Source organism: Struthio camelus, chromosome 1 (assembly GCF_040807025.1).
Source record: "Struthio camelus isolate bStrCam1 chromosome 1, bStrCam1.hap1, whole genome shotgun sequence".
NCBI classification, from domain to species: domain Eukaryota; kingdom Metazoa; phylum Chordata; class Aves; order Struthioniformes; family Struthionidae; genus Struthio; species Struthio camelus.
Window position 1 is genome coordinate 50630513 of NC_090942.1, and position 25702 is coordinate 50656214.

Consider the following 25702-nt stretch of genomic DNA (forward strand, 5'->3'; position numbering starts at 1 on the left):
TGAATAAGTAGTGAAAATAGTATGTAGAACAACCTTTTGCACAGCAGAGCAGGAAAATGACTCTCACTTGGTAACTGTTTAAATAAGCCCAGCTGCTTCTATCACTGGGAATTGGGATTGTGGGAGGGTAGCAACAGTTTCTCTTTGAAGTAAGACCGTTAGTTGTCTTCAGGGTCATCTGTATGTAGTACTCAGCAAACCCTGAGAATGCTTTGGGCTGGTCTAAACTTTACCCTTCATATAAAAGACCTGAACTGGGAGCTATTTAGGGGTTTCTGAGTGAATTTGTTAATTGGTAGTTAACCCACAAAGATTATGCAAGTGGGGAGCTGTCACAGCTGCTGCTTGTGTTGACTGGGTTTGCTCCTTCACCTTGCTCCATTTGTACCATTATGATATCATTTGGCTTATGGTACTCTGAGCGTTTTGGTGCTTGGACCATTTCTCCATTACACATTTGCAGATTAACTCCATCAGTGAAATCCCAGCCCTGGATGGGGGTCACCATCACCAGGTGATGACTTGTGAAGTTGTCATTGCTGTTTGTTCTTCTGGGGCTGACATTTCAAATTTTTTGGGGAAGATGGCCATTGTAACAGGTTCTGTGGTTGAACGTTAGGCAGAAAACCAAAGGGTGAAAATAGGGTGCAACGGAAAGCCTGACGACAATGCAGAGGTAAGTAAGGATGTATTCAAAGAAAGAAGGTAATCTACCCTGAGGAAGGACAGGTAGTTGATGGAGGACTGGAACTGAAATAACTTCTATGTCACTCAAGTGAGCAACTTGTCTCAAGTTGTCATTATTATCTTTATCTAGATTGAAGGAAAAACATGAGTGAATCTTGACTCTAAGAATTATTATTTTTTGGTCCCATGAATTTTTGTACTCTTAAACAACTATTCCTCAATATTAAAGGCTTTCCTTTCTTCTGTCACTTTTTTTTTTGTTTCAAATGTAAAGAAAATTCTTCTAACCTTTTTAAAAGGAAAGTAGCTGTAGCAAATATGTGACTTGTAGACTTGTGCACCTTGATATGAGCACCTCCTGAGGGCTGGGATATATACAAGTTAACTCATGTTTTTGGGATATGGAATTCAAATCTTGCTAAAGTTGTGCTTTATTACAATTCATTTCTCTTCTATCAATTCACTCTTCTCACTTTCTCAAATCTGATGGGAGCTGGTAAAATATTTCCAAAGGAAAATAGAGTATAACAAGAAAATACCTTAAAATTATGAAAATGTGGTATCTTTACCCACTTCTTCCCCATATCTCATCCTAAATCAAGAAACAATAGCAAGCGTTCATTTTGGGGGGGGGGGGGGGGGGAAGGAGGAAGTATAGTTTTGACCAAAGCCTACAGAGATACACTTGGGCCATATGTCTAGATTCCGGCATATGGCTCATTGTTGTCTATCAGAGAGCCTTCCAGTTAATAAAGCATGTAATTCCTGCAGTGTGACAGCCTGCATCTTGAGGATAAATCATTAAAGAATAGGCATAGACCAGATAACTTGTCACAGCTCACATAATGGAGAAGTAGATGCATAGGAAAAAGAGCCATGTATTTTAGAGACTGTGAGCTAATAGATAAAATAATACTTTAATTTACTTAAATTCATCTTTATCGAAATGTCCTCCATCCTCATTCTTTGGGTGCTTAAACAGCCTAAACTTTTCCTTTTTGATCCTCAGGTACCTGGAGTTACATGTCCACATGCGCTCACAAGTGACCCAATCTGAACAGTTTGGTGCCTTTGCTGTTTTTTTGTCTTAAGTGCAGCCATTTGAGGAGAAAGTAGTAAAGCCTAAAGTAGGGGTGGCCAACCTGTGGATCTTGAACTGCAACTCAGCTTCCCAGTATTCTGGGGGAAGTCTGTGTCCTGTGACTGAACTGGACTGGCGTGGGGCTGGTGATTAGCTCACGTCCCAGCTGTGGGTGGAAGTGAGTTACCATCAGCAGGATTTCACAATGAAGGTGCTCAGGTCTTTGAAGGAAGACCCTGGGCATCCACTTCTGAAGGTGCGCTGGGGATCCGGAGTGAAGTGCTTCCCTGAAGCTTGGGTAGGCTCAAGAGAAGGGAGATGTTTCAGATACATTTCCCAGGTTTGTGCCTGAACAGTTATTCTTACTTCCTAGCTCTAGGCAGTCCAATATGTGGGTTTGATTGGGTTGCTACTCTGAGTCACCTAATTTTCCTCTTTAAGGACTACAGGCATCTTATTTTGGGTTCTCAGCTAGAAGCCAGTTTTTAAATGCTAGGTAGTGAAGTGCTTAACTCAGAGACACTTTAATCCCATGCTGGATGTGGTCTATGGGAAGAGAAATCTTACCCTTCAGTCCTTGTGGGGCAAACCAATAATTTAGCTATGCAATTCAAATCACAACTACCTAAAAATTACCCCTGCAGGGCTTGTAGACTAAAAGCAGAGACTAACCTTAAATTAGCTTGAACAAATTTGAGCAGCAGTAGCCTTTTAGTTGTGCTTGGGTTTTGTATCAGTCTCCTATTTTTATGGGTAACTGAGTTGTATAAGCTGCACTCCCCCCTAAAAGGAGCAGATAATCCTGACTGATCTGTATGTTTACTCTAAATTTTGAAAACTTTAAAAATTAAAACATTGAAAATATTATGATTATTCTGTTTAACTCAGGAATTTAAGACAACTTTCCTGGGAATTCTATGAAGGACTTTCAAAGGTTCAGCCCTTATGTGAAATCAGTAAGTTCTGGACCTGCGCTCTCGTGCTGTCTGTGGCAGTTTGACTGAATCTTTGCCTTATTTATATTGCCTTTTATCCCGGAATGATGTTTTCTGTTGTTCATTTCTCCTTACAGGCAGAAATGAACCTCCCAGCCTATTTGCATCCGCTATCAATAAAGCTACATTTTAATGAGAAAATGAGTACTTGGACTTACACTTTAGCCAGCAATGTATCACTTCTGACAGCTGTGCTTTACACTCACTATTACTCTATCTGAAACAGCTTCAGCGACAACAGCCGGAATCCTCCTCTCTGTGCAGCTTTTCCAAAAAAGGTAAAATGAAATAGATGTCTCTATAGATGTCATGGTGTTATTTAAAGTCCTTTCTTTTTCATAGGATCGTGCCAACAAACAAAAGAAAAAAAAAACTCATACCCACCTTTATCCTTTATGAGTTCAAACACTTTTTCAGGAATATCAACTATTTCTCCCTACCTTTTTCTTCAAAATCGCATTACTTCTCTTTCCTTTTTAATTTATCCTCTTTAGTTTATTTTATCATGCAGCACAAAAAAATTTATTTCTACATTTGTTTTTCAAAAAAAAATCTAAGTGTTATTCAACTGTTCTACAAGATTTTAAAACTAATGGTCCAGCTCACAGGCAGTAAAAAAATAGTGATTCATATCTTTCTTTGTAAGCAACATCACCCAAAGGGCATTATGCAACTCTGGTTTTGATAGAGTTTTTCTTTTTTTTCCTAAGGCATAATGACTCCAGAGAGACCAAACATAACAGAGATCAATTGGGCTGCTTTCTCTTCCATTCCAATTTTGCACAACAAAGGGATCTGTTGATTTCATTTGTCATTTATTTATGCTTTAAGCAAGCCTCTTTTGGAAAATATTGGCCAGCCCTGTAGGCACTGCTGGCATTGGTGGCTCAGAGTAAATGTGTTTCCCCTGTTTGAGATTATGAGGAAAAGTCATCTCTGAAATGAGCAACCATATTGAGAGTTTTATCCTGTTCTTATTACAGCTAGTGAGAATTTTGTTGATGGGAGCTGGCTGTAATGGGATACAAATCAGGAGTTAACATGTCATTTGTTGACTTTTAGCCAAATCTAAAAGGTGCTGTAACTCCGCACAAGTCCAAAACTGCAGTCTTGAAAATCCCCACTTACTGGCACCTACTTTTGTTTGCCTAAAGTGCTAAGATGTTTTTCCAGGTGAGTACAGCTGGATGTCTCAGCACCCCAAGAACAACCACAATCTGCATAGGACCAAACACATCAGTCCGGCTAATCAAGTTGGGGCAGGACCTGGGAAGCCTGTGTTCAGCTCCTCTGTCCAGCAGATGTTCTTGGAAGACTGAAGGTGTGTGGGCAGGCTTCCTTGCCAAAAGCCAGCTGCAGTTCTCCTTTCCTTTAAGACATAGCAAAAGGAGAGGGTGGTGATGATTTCTTTCTATATGATACCTGTGTTGTTAAAGTACCTTCCCAGCAAGTGGATGTCCCAGGCTTATACCCTTTTATCTGGGCGGGAGGTTTAACCCTCTTTTCCCAATATTTCAAGGGAGTGCCATGACTAGTGAGCTGGGAAAGCAGCTAAGTTAGTAGTCAGACTTTGGAAGGGGAAGACTTGCCTTTTCCCAGGACTGTGACATAAATGAGATGGTGGTTGGATAACATGAATGCCGTTCCTCTTGTCCTATTTGAAAACAGAATGAGAGGACGTAGCTCAATTTCTCTAGAGAGGGATTTTAGGCCCCTGGTTCTTGGGAAACTCTGTCAGGCTGGGTCTCCAAATGGGCTGAAGCCTGAGAACCAGGAGAAAGGCATCCCTGCCCAAGGAGGGACTGCATTTAAGACCTCACCTTGTAACCCATGGCACAAGCCTCAGCAGGATTTCCTGTGGGGTAGTGCAAGGCAGCTCCCTGCTCTGGGACTCATGGAGTCTGTTCTGGGTCGCAATTCAAGAGGTCCATCAAGCATATAGGGAGTTTAGATATGTAATGTGGGGTCCTGAATTGTTCACTGGTGCTAAACTAGTAAAAGTGGGAGTCACACTGACTAAAAGTGTGAGCTGACAGCTGGATGAAAGAGTACCTGTACCTCCTTCCCTTACTAGTGCCACCTACTTTGATGTATGCTCACATGTAGCTGGAGAGCCCCCTCTACCGTAGTAGCAGCCACATCCTGCCCTGCAAAACCGTAAAAGCCAAAAAGTCCTGACTGATTCTGGTCCTTTGTCGTGTAGCCCAAAATATGAATGGATTCGATGAGCCTTTTGTTTTGCTAAAAATTTTGCACGTTAGTAGCGCAAATCTCACTCCCACTTACTGGCCTCAATATCTTCTTTACAGCTACGGATATCTCTGGCATAAGCAATTTGTAATTACCTTTATTCTCCATGGTGAATATGTGAAAGCAGTGACAAAGCAGTGACACATACGTTATGAGTATGCAATTGGAAAAAAAGTTCGAAACCAGTGTGCTACTGATTTTTCCTCTTAATCTTCAAGGGTATTAATCTAGTTCACAGAAGTCACAAGGTGAGGGACAGTGATGAATATTTTGCCAATTATTTTAAAAATTATCAACTTACTGTTCATTAGCTGAGAAATGAAGCTTTATGTTTCAAGAATGGTATGGTTCATTTTAGGTACTGTTGACTCATATGTATATTTCCATAGGGAATTGCTTGTAGTGAGTAATGCAAATTCCATTTATGGGATCATTATTAAATTGGGGCTTACATGATTTACATCCCTTTGGACTAGATTCACAAGGAACAGTCTGTCACCCAAGCAGATTACCAAGCTTGAGTTAAGGTTCACAATAGTAAAAGTCTGGAGTAATTTTCCAAAAGGAATAACGGTTTTTAAGATGCAGATACAGCTGGAAACTCATGACATAATGGCTTGTGAGAGCACATACATAATCCAAATTTTTTTGATCATATTTGTAAATTTTCTGTTGTCTTCCTACTTAATTCTTAAGTGGCTCATCTGACCTATTTTGTGCTTCTAGTTTTATGTGAAATGAATAATACCCTTAAGTGCCTCTTTTCTGCTTTTAATCTACATGGCTGGCTCATTGTGGACTATATGTTTTCAACATCTGTTGTTAGTTTATACACAACCCACTCCAGAGTCTGAATAGGAACTGGGAAAATCATCAGTAAGTATTGTGCTAGTGTTGGAGTATGGTGTCCCTGATTTGTTGAAGGTGTCAGTAGACAGATGTGCCAAGGAATGTCCCAGCAATCAATTCAGTATATGTAACTTTCTACCTTCTTCTAAATAACGAATTGCTGTAGCAGTTGGCACTGCAAAGAACAGGACAATCTTCTGGAAGCGCTAAGAAGCCTACCTCCCTTGGAAATGAGGGGAATTAGGTGCTTAATTTATATGGAAAATTCAGTGAGAAAAAAAAGCTTTTTACAATCTACCTAGAAGTGTTATTTTCAGATGTGGTTTGGGCATATTGGAAGTCTACCACCGTCGACTTTGAAGGTCGACTTTGAACCAAACAAAACGAAGTAGATGGCTGACATAGATTTATCAAACTGATTTTGTGGAGCAGTAACCATAAAGAAGTGGAACTAACAGGAAATGTGCTAGTCCTTGCTTGGTTTTGTTTCCTGTTCTTTCTTCCTCCCTAGTTCCTCTTGTTCTCTGAGTCAGGGGCTGCATTTCCTGTTCGTGTGGTACGGCCCTTGACATTATGGGGCTCCGATCTTGATTTAAATCCACGTGCTGAATCATCATGTATGCAAGCAAAGGTCATACATAAAATACTAATATCTGAACGACATATTTGCTATGCTAGCTTTGTCTGTCACTTCAAATCCACCCTTACTTTCAGTCTTGCTACTCAATGTCACCTTTAGGGCTAAGTGCATTTTCCTGCAGCTATGCAGCAGTTTCACTGCATTGATACATTTTGGATACAAACAGTGCAAGAAGCAGATTCACAACATGTCCCTTAGAAGACAGTAGTGTATAAACTGATAACCCTTTTGGAACCTTTTTCAAGGATGCATCCATATCCATGAAGGAATTAATTAAAACGAGTAACAAGAGGCCTCTAGCTCTATCAAGAAGAGTAGGGTCAACCTTAAGTATCTTGTGCTCCAGCTGAAATTTGATTTCTCTGACTTATACAATGGAGTAAGCAAAAGGATTTTAATTTTTTATTACTGTTGTGGTTGCTATTATTCATTAAAGTATTAGAGTTGTCACTTAAAGTAAAAATGCTGCTAAATACATTAACTGCCGGCAGAAATTTTGTTAACATATTGGACAGGCACACTTAGAGGCAGCCAATTTTTTTGCCAACATTACATTCTTAGACACTTTATTATAAAAGTATTAATGATAATGATAGCAACACCTTCTGTCATAAACGCTATTTCATCAGCACAGAAAGTTTGCAGAAACATGCATTCTAAGTTTTTTTTTTTTTTTTTGCATTGAAACATCTAAGGAAACACAAACATGGCAGGATTGGTTGACAATAAGGGCTATGCTACGATTCAGCTGCTTCATCATTGACAAATATGTATTAAGATTGGTAAAATATTTCTTTCAGCATTGTGTTCACCAATTGACAAGACTTTTTGTCACATGTGCGGGAAGAACTAACTTGAGTGACGGCATTCTCACCCTGACAGATTAAGTCTTCAGAGGTTTGAGATGGGATATCTTTGGGCTACTTTAAAGGGAGCTGGATATCTAAATCAGTTTAGGTTCGATAGAGGTCCAAGGGATAAAAGTAGGGGCAATGAGATGCAATTCTGCACTGGAAAAATTCAACACCTAATATACAAATATATTCCAATACACTCTCAAACTTCAAGCAATTATTGGAATTCTGATGTGAAATGTCTTTATATAGCATTCCGTCTAACAGCAGTTTCAGAACAGGGCACAAAAACAAACCCAGAGTTTTGTCTTTACTTCTAGATGCAATCATGTTCTTGCATTCTAATGCGTATATTAAAAATACAGAGCTAGAGACCAAGGCAAAACTCCAAAGTAAGCTCCGTGAACATGGTCAGAAAAACACTCAAAGGTCAACTCACTTCAGTTTGGGCCATCTGAAATCCAGATAAACCATTCTCAAACTCTATGTTATTACAGGAAGTAATAGCAAAAGGTTGAAGAAGGATGTGGCGGTTTCAGCTAGGTCTGCAGGCAAAAGCCTCAGTTGCCTGGCAGAAGCCAGATGTGCAGGTGATAGTAGGGTCCAATTCAGTTTTTGCTGCTGGAGTAACCCCAAATTTAAGTTTTTCATTGATTTTTTTTTCTCTTGAAAAATTATAATTACAGTGAAGATAAAATAGAGTGTTTCTGTGCATTTTTGCGTTTGTGTGAGTACATGCAATTGCTAGGACCTTTAGAAAGATTAGACAGAGAATAAATAAACTTTGTCCTTTTTAAATTTCACACTTAATTTAAAGCAATAAATTTCCATTAAAACACTTTGTTCACTATGTGAATTGTAAACAGTTTATGCAATAACGGATCTTCTGAAGGCAAAACACTGTTTCTGAGTAAACTGGCATGATGATTGTGATACATATATATGTATATTTATATACACACACACATAGATAAAGTGATTAACAGAATAAGCACATTTCATTTTCAAAATTATCCAGCATTATCTTCTGCAAAAAGCATTCCTTCTCTTTACTTGTTCTTTATATAATGAATCAATACTGAAATATTATGAGATACATCAAAAAACACCCTCAGGTATATTCTACAACTCAAGAGTATGTTAAATGCATGTATGTTTGTATTTTTAAAAAGGAATGGTTTTACACTGATAAATATAGTTCATGCGAAAAAGATGTTTTCTAAAATATTGCCTCACAAATGAAAAAATTGGGACACATAACAATTGTAGCTAAATAATTACACTGTGGCATAACCTTACAAAAGCCAGAAAAGTCAAAGATAAAACAAGACAAGCTTTTAACTGCAGAATTGCCTGACTTGTCGGTTTCTATCTCATCCGTAATGCTATCTAAATGCTGTTTCAGCGTGTGAATTGAATTTTCTTTTAATTTGAGCAGGTCATATATTCATTTGTGGACTCTCTATCTTCATCAATCAATGCATTATGCCAGCCAGCTTCATCTCCTCCTGAAAGATAACCCTGGATTATGTCATGGCTCAGTTCCATATTGCCACTACAGAGATAATGAATTTGCACATGTAAGAGGATCATGTACCAATGGAAGTGGGATGCTGCTTTGAGCATATCATTTCCATCTGCCACGGGATGATTCCATTTGCAAAAATCGATCTCCTGGAGGAGGATTTCTGAGCTCCTGTAAGCATGATGTCGGCGCAGTGTAGCAGAGTGTGTTGTCTGGCAGGGAAGAGGGAAAGTAGGGATCACATTACGGCTGCCTCCAGAAAGTGGAGATTGCGGGGAGGGGTTTGCTGCTCTTCACACCAAAGCTGGAGAGAGGAGCGAAGATGGGGGTGGACAGGACATTCCTCCCCGTGTCGAGGGGTTATGGGTCAGTGGGGCTGAGTGGAGAACAGCACCCACGTGTGGGTGGTGCATGGTGTAAACACTTGCAAAGTTAGGCCACTTCTGAAAGGGCTCAGCCTCAGTTAGGAAAAACTCTTTCAGGTGCTGAAACAAGCTCAGCTGTGAATTAACCTCTTTCAAACAGCTTTAAGATTCAATTTAACGGTTCCCAGAAAAGAACTGAGCCAGTATATCATGTGTGTGTACTTCATCAGCTGTAAACAATAGCATCACATTTGTTCCAATGAAAACGATGCACCTCAAGTAACTTTACTTGTACGGAATGGAGTTTGACAAAATGTGAATGCCTGAGAAAGTGCTCCATGGAGCCTCCCAGTGCAGACTGGCCACAGCTGCACACCAATTTGATCACTGGAAGCCTATGCCACAGGCATCAATAACCAAGGTAACGTAGACCTCGCATATTACATCAGTTCTCATATGCCAATGAGACTAAACCGTGCACAAGGCAAAAGAACGAGAGCAATGTCTGGTGGTCTTACGGGCAACGTGTAAATGAGAGGTTTGTGAAAGAGGATGCTTGTCATCCACTAGCATCTACTGCGCCGAGATTGCATCCCCTCCTATCCCAGTGCTGTCCCCTTCATCCAGGGGAGGCACGTGACTGCGCTGAGTTTGCAAGAGCTGGTTAGCGTCTCTCTGAGTAGCCTGGGAGCTGTTTAGGAGAGCTGCCTGACCTCCACAAAGGGGTTGCCAGAGCGGCTGTGTACGTGTGTTGCTAATCCCTCAAACTGGTAGGCTAAGTACAGTATAAAGTAACTCACTGAGACCTGCCATTTCTATATATTCTCAATATTGTAGAGAGAACAAAGACTCACTCAGCTCATTTGAAATCCTAAACTTTGTTTTCTATAGAATTAGACTTCCACTGACTTGTAGTCTGCCCCTTGGGTGTAACCTGCCGTTGCACCGATACTTTCTCTGCTTCCTCCACTTGCATGGGTTGTAACAGGATATTCAGGGTCACACATACTCCTTATCTTGGTGATATATCACACTCTTGCAATCTGAGTAGGACAAGATATTTTTATTTAATGTAAATTACTGATTACAGGCAAAAATTTGGATCTGGATGTTTTGTTGTTCATTTTGGGGGGAAAAAAATATTTTGCCCAAGGTCCATCTTTGCTGTTATATTTTGGTATATTGCATCTCACTGCTTAGTGTACAGAGTGTCATAGTGTGATCGTATCAGCTGCCATAAAGGATAAGATAATATGACAAAATGTATCTTGAGGCATCTTGACAGGATGAAACTTGCAAAAATAACCATGATTACTGGCCAGGACCCACTGGCGTAATGACTTTGGGCCTGCCTCCTTTAATCTCTGACCAGCAATAGTTTTCTGATTAGAGGTTGGCTGCCACAGGCCATGGTGTGACTACTAAGCATTTATGTGACATATTTCAGGCTAGCCTAAAGTCTTACAGAGATATTGCATGTATTCTATGCAGTTCTTAACAAGTTTTTGTAGTTATTTTTTCTGGTTCTTGCAGGTAGGCAAAAATATGAACTCACTGGGACAGATTTTTCCTTTTGAAATGTGTGACTCAATCACTGAATTCTTTGAAATTGCATTATTCTAAAAAAAGTGTTCATAAATCTTGACGATACAATTTATTTTTCTAAAGATCTATATTTTGTGATAGACAGTTTAAATTTGCACTTGACACCATAATCGTTTCCATCAAATGAAAATAGATAACAAATAGAATGGATGGACTCTCATTAAGTATAAAATTACTCAACAAGAACCATTCTGAATCAATTAATCATAATGTAGCAGAACTTTAATTTTCTAGCATTCTCAAAATCAAAAGTAACTATTTGCATCATTTTTCATTATAACAAATGTGATTACTATTGCTTACAGCTGATGAAATATGTAATTTTAGTCACCCAAATGAAAAACTGGCTTTTTTTTTTTTTCCGGGAGTCACTAAATTGAATTCTGAGGATGTCTAAAGGAGGTTGTCTCACAATGATGCCCTTCTATCCTACAGCCTCCTCCCTATGCACTTTTTAAAAGCATGTGCAAAAAGAAACAGAAGTCCCAATTTACATGGCATAACATGATACTGTGAGAAGTATCTGTAGTTTAAAATAAGTTTTGGATCCAGTTCTATTTCAGGGAAATATCATCATCCTTTCTGTTTATCATATACTATGTCACTATTATAAATGGATTTTTTGTTTAAATTCTATACTATTTTGTTGTCAGTATCCTTTGGATTAGTCTCCAAGCTCTTTAATTTAGCATTCGAGTCAAGACAATCTAAATTTTTGACCCCTGGATGTACCAACTAACATGACTGCAGATTATTCAAGGGCAGACAGGTATGTTTCCCGTGAAACACCAGCTGTGGAACCGGATGGGAGTGCCTTGATAGCAACGAAAGGGCATGTGCTTTACTTACACTGATTCACTCAGCAAGGAATGCTAATCTTATTATTAGGGCAGGCTGAAAGATGAAGATTCCTGTTTATTGTCCCATGGAAACGAATGTCTCCAGAGCCTGTTTTGAAGAGAATTTTCTTCATGTTGCTGCAGACTCCAATTAAACTAGAATTGTGAAAGACAAAATACAAAGAAGAGAAAGGGTTAAAGAAAGAATACATTCAAGCTAGCAATTCATTTCAAATTATATTTAACAAGTCTGGGTTTGGCCAGTCCAATTTACGGAACTTACTGTAACAAATCAGGTGCAGTGAACAGCACAGCTCACGTCCTCATGCCCGACACACACATTACCGAGGCAGCTTAAGGTAACATCAAATGCCAGTCTGAATTCTCTGACCAAAACATGAGTCTAGTACACTGAATGCTGAAAGTGTCTCTTAGTTTGGTGAACTTCAGATTATGAGGCAGTTTTACTGCAAATCATATATGGTTTCCTAAGTAAGTGAATGTCTCTATGCCAGCTACAGTGATCTGTTTCAATAAACAAGCAAGGCTAGCCCTTTTTATAGCTACAAGTTTTGTTTTAGATAAATATATAAGGATAGCGTACCAGTTACATTAATCAATGTTTGTGTACTGTTTGCCTGTACACTTCAGGAAATGTGACAGAAACATTATTTACTTATCTAAAGCAATCAGCAAATACTATTTTTCTCTTTTTGTATGACTCATACGATAATTCAATTTACATATTTAAATCAAATTAATTGTCTATCTCCTGCTAACTCTGTTGACTTCTTCTATTATGATGCAAGCTGTTTGGTTTTATTTGTTCCCAAAATCTAATATTGCATTTCCCTTGTATTGTCTGTGTGTATGCATTAGGCTAATATTTGGTGCCTTTCACTACCTCCACAGTTTATCATAAGAGTAGATCTCTTACATGACAGTCAATTTCATTGATTATATGCAATTTACAGAATACGCACTTTATCCAGACTGGATTAGGCTGGGTTATGGCTTCTCTTTGCCTCTGCTGGCTGCTTTAACAGAAACCATATCAACTCTGACTAGCCAAATTACAGACTTGGACTTAACAAGACATCAGGATGCTTTGTGCCCCCTGTGATACTGGTCTTTGGGGAAATAATTTAGTACTTTTGAAACTGGCCAAAGGATCAAAAACAGATACAAACTAAGGGCCTATAAGCTTGAGAAAGTATGGTAAATAAATGCTGAGATGTACAGTAAGTTAAAATTAAGCCAGGTACTTACAATGCTCTTTCATCAGCACAAAGTTCTTGATTTAGAAGGCCTTGAGGTAAATGGTTAATTACTTGCTGAATCAGGATCAGAATGCTTATGCAGGAACCTTTGGTGAATCGATGGAGGAAAAGTTTGGGGGAGATATGTTACTAGCTTTGAAATGTGTATGAAACTTTCAGAAACTGAATAAGGTAATTCCTGCATCAGTGGGAGGTACCGCATTTCCATGCCCCACTGGTTGTCAGTGTTTTCTTAAAAACACTCACACACTGCTCCTCCACCTTTAGTTCTTTCCAAGTAGAGCTATTTGTGGGAGGGTAATATGGGCAGCTTGCCTGCAGGGCAGACAGGTGCAGATTTACAAGACATAGGGCAATTAGCCGTTCCTCATTCCCTTGCTGCAGCTCTCTCTAGACATCAGGTTTGGAGAGAAGGGGGAGCTAGGGGATTAAAAAAACTTTTCCACGCAGGTCACTGTAGACCCAAAGATCTATGCTGTGGGTGTCGTCCTGCAGTATGGTCACAGTAGTCCCAATCCTACAGTAGTTGTCCCCAACTGGGTATCCTCCATGGCCAGCTGGGTGCCAACAGAGGCTCATTCCAAGTGTCCACTTACTGCACTGAGGAGAGCAGCTTGCCTGCTCCTGGGACACCCTTTGCACAGGCTCAGGGCCACGGGAGAGGTTTTAGCTCCCACAGCGGCCATCGCAGAGCCAGTAAGAACCCCAGTAGGGGAGATGAAGAGGCTCTCATATCAGGAAATCAGTGCTTACCCACTTTGCAAAGAGCTCTGTTCCTGCATGGGTAAACTTATCATGCTGATGGACCATGGCAAGTTACCTGAGAGCTTACTTTCAAGGAATAATCATTTTAAAGGACTGCAGGTTTTCTGAGATAACAGCTGTATGCATCAGAGTACAGCACTTCTCTGTAGATAAGAATTGTTTTCCCTCTCTTAGTGAGTGAGTGTATGTGTGAAAGCTGCTAGGCTGAAAGCCCTCATACACACAAGTCTAACTCCCATCAGCAGCGATGAGGCTGCAGTGCTATGTCACACAGGAGGAGCAGAGGAAGGAAGGGGAGATTTGCTTAGGTGCAGCTCTGGGACTGTTTAGTTCAGTAGAAGTTATGTCACAGAGTCTAAGGGGATTTCATGCCCGGGGAGCCTGGTTAGGTCATGCTCACTGCTCAGCTGATAATTCAGGCTCCAATGGGGTCTTATATTGATTAGCAGAAGATTTCATTTCACTGTGATTAAAAGAGAGCAGATAAAGAGGATGCTGAATAATGCTATAGGCATGTATCAACTCTTAACCTACTGTGGCGTGCAACACATGCACTGAATTTATACTCTCTTAACACTTTTTTCTGAAGTACTCTTTCCCAGAATCTCCCAGGCTCCTCTTTTTTATAGTGATATTGTCCGAAGTGCAGAAAGAAAACAACGTTGCTGCTGCTGTTCATTAGAATCTATATTTATTTGTCTACATAATCCAACCATCTTGATTTACCTTTTTAATTGCATACAAGAAATCTTGTAGATACGCCCTCAGTAATGACCAATAGGATTTTCAGGAATGTAAATCATAAATGTTAGTCATAAAAAATGACTTTTGCCAATATTATTTAATACTGTGCATATGTTAACACATTGAGTCATATACAAATTTAATTTAAAGAGATTATTTTCCTCTTGCTGAGGATATCACTCCGAAATGAGAATGACAGTATTTGTCTTTTGTGAATAACTGTTCAAAGAATTAATTCATGTCAAATGCTGGCTATCCTGAGGTTGCCTGCAAGAAGCTGAACTCTACTGCAAGATAGCACCCATGTGTGTTTACACATTTCTCATTCCCTAATACAGCCACTGCTGAAAGAAAATTGCTGAAGTACATTTGAGCTAAGATGATACATCTGACAGCTTCCAAGGGATATATGGTATGTACTAGTTTAAGGACTGCTTTATTAGACATAGAGCCGCTCTTTAAAAAGTGAAACAACCAACTACGTATCGAGATGTGTGGACAGCTACAATTTATAGAAGCTACCAGCAAAATAGCAGGACGTTCTCATATAACCTCAACATTGACATAAACTTGAGGTCTTTAAAGATTTCTATCAAACACATATTTTAAGATTTTTTTTTGAAAGTGGGCTCATAGATAAAAGAATACATAAATAATAAATGTATAAAATCAGAGCAATAGCATAAAGAAATATTTTCTGATAGAAGAGGAGACTAATGAGAAAAAAACAGAGTATAAATATGTTTTTGAAAGAATTCCCTCCAAGTCCCTTTGACTTTTTATGCTTATCATCACAGTAACTTATAAAAAGCATGAGTGAGAGAGAAACTTAGCACCCTTGTGTCTTTTATTAGATACAGGTAGCCTTCCTGCATGTCATAATAAAATACTAGGAGTCGGACATTTAACCTAGCAACTGAAAAGCTACAGGAAGCTATGAGAAACCATTCCTAATTTCTTCCTTTTCAGTCCTTTCTTTAGTTTTCCTTTTCTGTTATCAGAAGAAACATAAGACTGAGGAACACTTCCAAGAAATAACTACTCACATAATCAGTAACACCAGAAAAAGTAACATTCACTGGCTTCACGTGGGAAATCTCACTCAGGCAGATGTTTGAGCACTGTTTGGCTGAGCGTCTTTTTTTTTTTTTTCTTTTCCTTCTTCAACTTTTCCCTTTAACAGTAGACTTTTTTCTTCATGGCCTTCTTACTGAACTGCCTTTTGGGCTTGTCACATAAGAGCAGCTTGGCCCAATTCAGCACATCAGAATATTTGGATAGTTATGCCTGGGAAGAGCATAGAACTAACTCACCTCTTGGCTTTATGCACGCAAAAAAATTCACCTTCTTCTGAGGTCCTCGCACATCAGTGCTATTCTTTAACGGATGCTATCGTTGTGTTTCTCTTTTAATGTTTTCCAGATGGGAAAAGAATGTCAACAAGGTCCTTCAGGGAGGTTTCTTCTCAGTTAGAAAAGGAGAATAGGTACGCTAACCTTATAAACCATTAGTGAGTCACCCACACAGTGCGTCCCATAGGCAGGCCCAAAACAGCCAGCAACTAGGGACCTGAGGGACGCTTTCAGCAAGTCAGACTGGAGACCTTCTGCAATACAATTATTTCCCGAATATTTGCAGGTTCAGTGAGGCTTTTCATTGCAGTCCTCCTTGTTTCCTTGTCCAAAGCTAGCAAAGCACATTAGCAAGGACAAGTTGCTGCTGGTTGGAGCGCAGAGGCCGGCGGGGTGGGTAGAGCGGCTGCTGTGGTTGTGCAAGGCACTGGGCTGTGCCAGTGGCAGCAGGGACTGAGGACACCCACCAGCGTGCAGGGGGGAGCTGGGGGCCAGGACAGCACTGCCGCAGCCTGTCGCAGCAGGCTCTCCTTTTTGTGCTACGGGTCGATTCACTAATTATCTTCTCCCTCTCACTCTCTTTTTTGTTTTTAATTTAATGCAGAGGGTGAAATTTTGGCTCAGAGTCAATAGGATTTTTACCATTGAATTCAATGTGGCAAGAATTTCATCCAAAGCCCTCATGCCTCACGGAGGACAATATTTTGGAACAAAGAAAGGCACCATAATTTTGAGCTGTTTTGTTTATTGTTTTGGGGGGCTTCGCGATGTAGTCACCCACTCACTTATTTTTTAAATATTAGCTTGGTGTTTGAAAGTTTTATAAGCTACAATATAACAGTAATTAAAAGTTTGTACGCAATTTCCAAAGGTTGTTTTCATTCCTCAGGGAGTATTAATTCTGGTTTAGGTTGTTTTTCATCTTCATTGTGCAACAAAACTCAGTTTGTTTTTAAAAGGAGGATCAAACTGATACTGAAATACACATACATGTGTTGGCAGGCATTTCTTGAGGAGGCCTGCCGCCCATGGGACTTGGACTTCAAACAACAAATGTGCAGAGCTCACATGAACTTGAAGCTGCCCTTTTATTTGTGACATCCATAAACATTTATGTTGCTTGATTTTTATCCCAGTAAATCTATGTTGTTATTCTGTGTCTTTTAATAGCGTCTATTTATATTGTGAAATCATGACAACTGTGCTGTCTTCCCGTAAAGCCACAGGTCAAGGGTCTGCTACAGCAAATGCTAACACATGTGAAGAATTTCTTCACTCATATGAATAATCAAACCGTTTTTAACAGAGAAGTGTTTTTCGGGTCAAGCTCCCAGTATTATGACAAATGAAATGTTTTATGGCTGGAGTCTTTGACTGTCATATGGCAATAAAATGCTACAAATACTAAAAAAAAAAAAAAATCCAAAAGATACGAATATGTTTGGGTTATCAAATTTTAAGAAGTACATTTTCACTTATTAATTTTCATTTCCTTGGAACAAGTAGTCTGGAGAAGACCATACTCAGAGGTGTTTAAACGGAATTAGTGTTAACAATTTGTATGAGTTGGTGTACATAACATTTCCCCCCCTTTAGCCTATATATAATAACACATTTGGAGAACTCAATATATTTTTCTTACTTAATCTTAAGGGAAAGAATGATGGAATTAATTACTGTTACAGCTGTGATGTATTACATTTCATAATTTATAATTGCTATGATGAAATAGGCGAATATATAGAAAAGGACACTTTTTATCATAATAATTGTTAGAATTCAGGCTTCCTATGATAAATACTTCCTATTTTTAGTATATAGCTGACATTAGTGCCCCTGCAGTGTCTGGGCTGTGAAAATAAATAAAATAGAATCACAAAATTCTGAATATCGAAAGCATACATAAACTTGAAGCTATTCAGAATAAACAGCCTGCCTTATAAAGAGAATTTCATAGTTGTCTCTTGAGATACTGCAGTGATACTTAGAAAGGTTTATGTGACTATACTGATCCAGTTTTTCCTGTTGTTTGCACAGATTTCAACTGTGTTAGAATGCAATTCTTGTAAAAACTTATTTCAGAAACAAATTGGCTTTCTGCTTCCTATTGGAATATATTCAAGGGTTTGCTATGTTGCATTCATAACCACACTGGAAAAAAAAAAAGTATTCTATGCATATGAGTTGACTCTAACTGTTAAATTGGGGAGCAGCTTCCTATAGAAGGCTGTTTATTGCTCTCATAAAGGTGGAAAAGTTTCAAAAGAGCTGGGATCCAGATGCAAATCTATGAGTTTCCATATCTTTTTATTTGTAAGCATATATTGGTTATTTTCTTTAGTTTACCTCTTTGAAATTTCCTGTTTGAAACATTTCATTCAGTAACAGTGCCACAAAACTCTCCAAAGATCTACGGTTTAGATGTCACAGTCTTCTTGATTGTAAAAGGAACACATTTTCCATTAAAATGAAGTCATATGCATGGTCTGTCCAGCAATATGCACTGTCATTTAAGACATTCCATCATTCCCTGCTTGAGCACTCTTCTCTAATCTGATGAGCTACCCAGGGAAGAGACAATGATAGCCAAGGCATTAAAATGTAATCAAGATATGCAAATTCATATCTAAATGTGATTTGCTTGGAAAGAGAAATTAATCTAGGCATGGTCAAATAAACAGTGTGTAATATGGATAATTAATCACCAAATTAGCAGCTGTAGTCCCATGAGAAGATTATGCAAATGAGAAAGGCCCCCATCTACAGTCACAATCAGACCACTTAATACCAAACTCTAAACAAAATACAGCCCCTGGGAGCATCATAAAACAAGCAAACAAGTCAAACTTCATAGGTCATCCTTCAAATTCTACAGACAGATTTTGTAAATACTTTATTTTTTCCAATTCATGGAAACTGATTTATTTTTCCACACAAATCTCAAGCTTATTGAACAACCCAAGACCTTGAAATGCTGGTAATCTTGCTTTACCACAAGACTAAACTTCCATTCATATAATTTATATCAGGAACTAAAAGAGGTAAGGACTAAGGGGTAAATCCTCAGCCCCAGGACCCAGTCCACATAGCAAGGATGAATATTGCAGAGTTTCCTAAAGCAGGCAGCTCCAAACGCATTTTATGAGTCTTCTACGCCTTTAGAAGTTGTTTCAAGCAGCTTCATTATTGCTTTACACTGACATTTCAATAACAGATCGGTCAAGTCTCTTTCTTTTTTCTGGAAAGGGAATTTTCCCATATTTTGAAATGTAAATTTTCCTGAAAATATTTGTTCTCCCATTCTAGAAAATCTAATCAAAACATTTAGTTGCAACTTGTTCAATATTAAGCTAAGCCAAACTGTGTCACAAGGATGTCTCATGTGGACTAGGGTGGAGTAAGGCCCTACCTATCCCATAACACAACATACTTCCCCCTGAGGCTGTGTATTGCAATAAAACCACAGCCCATTCTGGAATATATAAAACATAGTCGAATTGAGAAACTTGACCCCTAGGAGAACATAGCTGCTCAGAGTTTGAAGCACAGCTGCCTTGAGACACCTCAATAGCTCAGATTAACACTGACTTGACTGAGAGCACGTTAACTTTTCTGAATAAAAGTTTTCCTTTAAAAAATGAAATAGAGACAGTGCTTTCTCAAGTTATTCTGCCAGTTAAATTTGTGCCGTGGGGGCAGGAGGCCAGGATTGCTTTTACCCACTCCTAGCCCTGCACACACCCGGCTGGACACTTGTGCAATTGTGCTGTATCTACATAGGCATACTATAACTATATGATGGGCCAAATTCTGCTCTCTATTACAACTGGTTTGAATCTGGAAGAGCTCTTTTTGTAAGTGAGCATATCTTGCCACTTAGAAAGGGAACTATTAATAGGCTAATTATGCAAAGACCAGCAACTGCTCAAACAGCGCTATTACCTTTTATGTAACTGCTTATAGCTCAGCACAGTGTAATTCCTAGCAAAATAAGAAACCTGCAATAAGGATACAAGGGAGCAGATTCTGTGTGGAGCCAAAGTAGCTTAACTGCTAAAATAATGGTAGTGATGGCATTTTCTTAGATTATTATTAGGAAGATAATGTCCTCCAGCACATCTGAGCAGTGTGTTCAGGGAAAACAACTCTCTCCAGGGAAACACTTTAATTAAGATAAAATTATTAGATTACTCTGAAATTCTTAGATTGACAGTCTCTGTCACATTATTATTTTTCTGCTAATAGTGTATATAAGTAAAAAGAAACAAACAAACAATAATTACTTACGTGATGAATCACAACTACCTTGCCAAAAGTGTACAAGTAGGAGTTAGTTGTTTAGTTTATTTTTTGTATGGCATAAATGTCAACAGGAATGAGAACACACCAAGAGGAACACAGTTCAAAACAGTCTGATTACTGATTCTGAATCTGATTACCAGTGCACATTGAACATTTTTATCCTTTCAGTGCTCCCATTTTACATTAATAAAGCATCAATGCTGGTAGGAAAAGATTGAACCTGATGTCATATTTGGAAACTAATTTAATGGGAAATTGGATAGTGACAAAGTGATGATGATTTATTTTTAATGGCAGATGCCTCATTAGTTATGATTTATTTAGATGACCTTCCCAGTCCTACGGTATTTTTCCTCCCTCCCCACCACATCCTTTCCAAAATTCTGTACGCTCCAACACGAGCAGTAGCGAATATTGCCGATCAGGGGCCTGATCCTGCAAACCTTGACTCACGTGTGTTAGATCCATTAATTTCAATGGCCCTGCTAATGTAAGGATGAGTATATGACAGGCTCCTGGATTGTTATTACAAATTTCTGTGTATCCCTCATTGGACGCTCATTTTCAAGTATCCTGAGGCAACAAAAGAAATTTTGTTCTTTTTGGTTCATTTTTTCTGTTGACTTATTTGATTGTGAAAGTGACGTTTTGTTTTGCCTGAAATGCATTTAATATCTCCCTGACTATCAAAGAAATTAAGAATGTTATGCTTGAGTCAATGTTTAAAGTACACATCTTTTGATATTTTGGATTTCTTCTTCTAAGGAAATCTAGTTTAATGATTGGTTGTTCCAACTGAGAGGCTAAGAAAACAGCCTAGAGAATAACACAGTCTCCATTAAGCAAAAAGAACAAAACCAAAAACAACAAAAATCTAATGTCTTTGCTCCAGGAACTGGGCTAGCAGACTCACAGGTGAGCAGGGTCGGAAAGAGTCTACTTCTCTTCCCCCATGTCCCAGCCCTCTCTAGAGATATGAATCTCAGGCATTGCAGATCAGAGAAGTAGCAGCTTCTGATGTCAAAACATGTGGGGATCTTTCCAGCCCACTCTTTAAAACAACTGTATTCTTTACTGATGTCTTTCACTATGTTTCCCATCTGGTCTATCCTGCCAAGTGAATCAAAGATGTAGTTTATGGTCAACATCTTACAGAACCAAAAAAAAAAAAAAAATTCTCCTGGATTCCTTGCACTGATTTTAAAGATGTCTCTGAGAGTGGGAATATGTACTATATCAGCCCTTGCATTTTCCCAGTTGTGCTTTATACTGAGTAACCCAAACAATTTTACAGCCTTCCTTGAGCAACCCAGAACTAAAGTGAGTCCTCTGAAATTCAGATTGGTTCTTGGTTTGATTGCAAAAGTAGTCTGGGCAAACAATTTACAATACTTATGAGAGAATCTCCTGTCATAGGAGGCAGCTTTTTTTGTAGTAGCCCCAAATCTTTTTTTTTTTTTTTCTTGATGGGGTTGTTTTTACCAAGCAACTCATTTTTCATTATCCATTGCCAATTTCATATAGGTAAATTTAGCTGAAAAATGTCAAGACTCACTAAAAATAGAAACCAGTTACCACAGGATTACAGACTATATCCCACCATGTTAACCTTATACAACCCAACTTTATGGTTGCTGGTCCCAGGGGTAGAATCCAGATCACTGGCCCAAATCCCTGTAGGTTGCAGAGACTGTCTTGCCACAGTCGACCTGCAAGCTCCAGGCTTCCCTGGCTTCATTTGGTCCTCAGTGAGGACAACTGGTCACTCCACATGGCAGCCAGAGGAAGCTTGATAAAATATTAAACATGTTGCTCCCTCACATTGCTTATAGACACTGACATACCTTAATCTCATAGTCCGGAGAGCCACCTGGGTTCAGAGACTAACTACGTACTATATGAGAAAGCTAGGTGCAGCCTGGAGCTAGGAGATGGGGAGAAGAACGATGTTCCTTAAATCCTATCTCTCTAGCACATTTCGCTCCTTGCTAAATGCTGCAGGGAAGTGATTCCACCTATTTAAGTTTGTCCCCCAGATCTGCTCCTGAAAGTAGGATCATAAGCTCTTCCTTTAAAAAATGAAATATAGACAGTGCTTTCTCAAGTTATTCTTGACAGTTAAGTTTGTGTCATGGGAGACAGGAGGCCAGGATTGCTTTTACCCACTCCTAGCCCTGTACACCAGGCTGGACAGTTGTGCTCTCTCTTGTACTCACAGTTTCAACATCTATGATGTCCCTTCCCCACGTCCTAATCCTTTGGGCAAGAGAAATTCTTAGGATAATGGACAACCAGTTCCAAGTTTTCCCCTGCTTTAAAAAATGTTTGCACCATTGTAGGATGGAAAAATCTACACTACATCTATTAGGGAAACAGCAACGGCATTTTGCATGAGGCTGGATCACCTCAGGTTGAGGTCTTAGAGCGTTTTTCAGTTGAATTCCTGAGAAAAGGAAAGGCCTTGGCTTTGTTTTCTGACATAGGTAGGTTATGAGATACTGGCTGGTCTCTGGGTGTTTTTGGCAGAGTGTCAAAACTTGAATGGTTTTGGTTGAAATGTTTTGTTTTGAAAGTTGGGCTTTCGGTGTTGGCTTTGCAGATAACTAATCAAACCTTGCCAAAGAAAGGTGACCCTTTCAAAGAGTCTTCTAAAAAAATCTACGGAAAAATGATTACTTTGAGGTATTTACATGCTTAATGCCCTGAGGAGAAGGAAATTTTTTGTTCAGCTTGTCTGAGAACAGAGATCTACCTTTTCTGAAAGTGCTTATGCCTATACTTGTTTGTGAAAACCTGAGTTTCAGACTCCTTTTTCTTATGGAACCATTGATGATTGCATCACTTACTTCCTTTGAGGTACTGGTTCAATAGGTCTAATTATTTTTCAGGCAATCTAATAATTTATCAGCAGTCCTTTTTCCTGTTGAGATTCCCTAGGGTTCACCAGCTCCACAGCTCTAGCCCATTCCTTTGCAGCCGAAGAAACCCCACCAGCAGCAGCAGCAGGGAGCAGGAGCACTGTTTGGGTGGAGGTGAGTTGTGTGGACCACACCTCCATGTAGCAGAGAATTCATTCTGCAGGGGCAGAAGCCCAGTCTGTGCCCTATCCCCCACAGCAAGCGTGAACTGAGGCCACCACGGTGTCTTGCTACAAGGGAGATAGCAGGTCGTTCATGGAAGAGCTACTCAGCAGGAACAGTTCATGTCTTTCTCCTATAAACCTAGTCAAGTTATTCAAATTGCTGCAGAAAAGGTCTACTGGATCATCCGCATGGATTGCTGTGGCTTTTTTTTTAACCACTGTTTATTAAGTCCTGTTTCATAAATGGTATTTCCAAGTAGAAATCTAATCCTCATAGTTTTTCCATTGCAATAGAAATAAATAAATGTTTACTAGCATTTTCTTGAGATCCAGGGTTTAGAAAGCACAACCGGTATGGGAAAAGTATCATCCCAAAGTACATTGTTTTCAAGGACTTTATATTAAAATCAACTCACTACCTGAAACGAAATGCAAACCTTCCTCTGGTAATTTAATACATAAATAGATTTAAAGTTTGAAGATATTGAAAATAATCTCATCATTTTTGTCACTACAGAAAATGGAGCAGCATAAATATAGAAACAAAGGAAAAAGAAATGTCTGACAGCACAAGTTCTAGCTGAAAAAAAAGAAATTCAATTCAAAATCAGTATAATACAAAACCAGTCATGCCAGACTTGAAAGCCAAATTGGTTTGCAGAGCAGGCTGAACATTAACACCTTCTTTTTAAACTGCAGCCACTTTTCTTACAGACAGCAAGACCATTAGTGAGCTGCCAAACTACATTTCCCATTTAATTTCAATATTGAAGATTCTAGACATGAAGAAATTTGGATTACCAACAGAATATGAGGAAAATAGGAACTCAAGGCTCTAACACCATTTTTTCTCTCTGCAAACTCCATGATCTTGTCTAATTTGAATAATTGCAAGCCTCAAAGGTCTGACAGGGTTCACATATGTAAATCATCATGTTATCTGCTGCATCTGTGATCAGCTGGAGCCTTTAAAGGCACGCTATCGGCCATCAACTTCTTCCCCATTCACCCCCTGTACATCATTGAGTTGCATAGTTCTGTATACATATACTATTGAGGAAGATAATTGAGAAGAAAAACAACCAGGAACATCTCCAACCATGAGTTAAAATCTCTTACCTAGTAAATTTTTTAAGAAATCTATCTGACAATTTCTTCCAATTTGATCTTTATTTTAAAAAGTAAAGCATTTTCTCAACATGCTTTTATTTTTTGATAGCTTTTAGAAGTCTCATCTGCAGTTAATTCATCTCTCTCCCTTTCTCTCACAGCACGGCTGTGTGGATATAATTGCTTATCTTATGAAATTATCAAACAGCTTTTTTTATCCTTTCAGCTAGATGTATTAGAAAGTTCAATTTATTAAATTAAAATGTGACATCTTTCCTTCCCCAAAGATCCTGGAACAGCACATATTACACAGCAGCCAAAAGACAACATCCAATACGAGTTTTAGATGGTGGAGAATAACAAAACCAGCCCCAGATTTCCTAGAGCTCAAACTGATCTGACGATTACATTAATCTTTCACATTACTAGTAGCTAGAAGAGATGATCAAGTTTTAGTTCCTTTTGTGCTGAATAGTAGAGAAATATAAGTGAGGATAAGAATCTAAGAAATGTCTCACTGAGTGGAAAAAATGTATCTGCAAAGCCCTAGGGAAAAATAATGATGTTTATGTGCATGTTTTCTTGAATCAAGTTAGCATATCATTGAATCAGCTCTAAAACTTCTTGGAAATAGTGGGAGGACTCCCACTGCCCTCAGCAGGCTGTGGATTTCTATTCTGTATGTGCATGTGCAAGTTGCAGTCCAACAAGGAGCATTTGTACAGACCACCACTTATCTCAGAAGTCTTTGCTGTATGGCATGTTACTTGGCACAGTCAGCCAAGAAGCACTTTTTTCTACTGTAAATCCTCAGCAGATCTTCTTATGGAAGACCTGCATATGCAAGTCCAGCAAAATGCTGCGCTGAGAGGTGTCAAGGGTCACAACGTGAAACTGGCTCCTCAGTCCTCTTTAAAAGAATCAAAATGGTTGTGGGAGCACTTCCCACACCAAAAGATGATAGCCAGCTAAACTCAAATTACAAGTACTACCAGATTTACCAGTGTCCTGTAGTGTTTATCCAGTTGTCTTTTGCCTATACTTACATGTTCTTTTATTATAACCCGCAAAAAGGCCAAGTAGGGGTGGGAGGTTGAACTGGAAAAGGGAAAAAGTTTATCTACAAATTCTTCTGGGACTTTTCATGTGAAGCTGCTTTTGGGAAGAAAGGTTTGGCTCTGAATAGGCTGTGGGAATAAATTCACTGATTTCTCAGACTTTGGCAGCTTCTGGAGCATCAGTAGGAAGGCCGAGGCACCTACAGAGAGGCTCTAGCTTCGTCAAAGGCATCTTCCTGTCCCCTCTGACTCTAGTGGTTTAGCGATATTGTAACTATACTCTCTGGTTTCTGCAACCATCTCTGCTGTGATAGGATAT

General features: G+C 39.0%; 1 long non-coding RNA gene across 1 annotated transcript; it reads right to left on the bottom strand.

Moving 5' to 3' along the window:
* Positions 1-7222: 7222 nt before the first annotated feature.
* Positions 7223-13632, bottom strand: LOC138066681 (uncharacterized). Its single transcript, XR_011140046.1, has 3 exons — positions 12960-13632; positions 11701-11846; positions 7223-9093 (listed from the first exon to the last, which is right to left on the bottom strand). It is a non-coding gene; the product is annotated as an uncharacterized lncRNA (long non-coding RNA).
* Positions 13633-25702: the final 12070 nt, after the last annotated feature.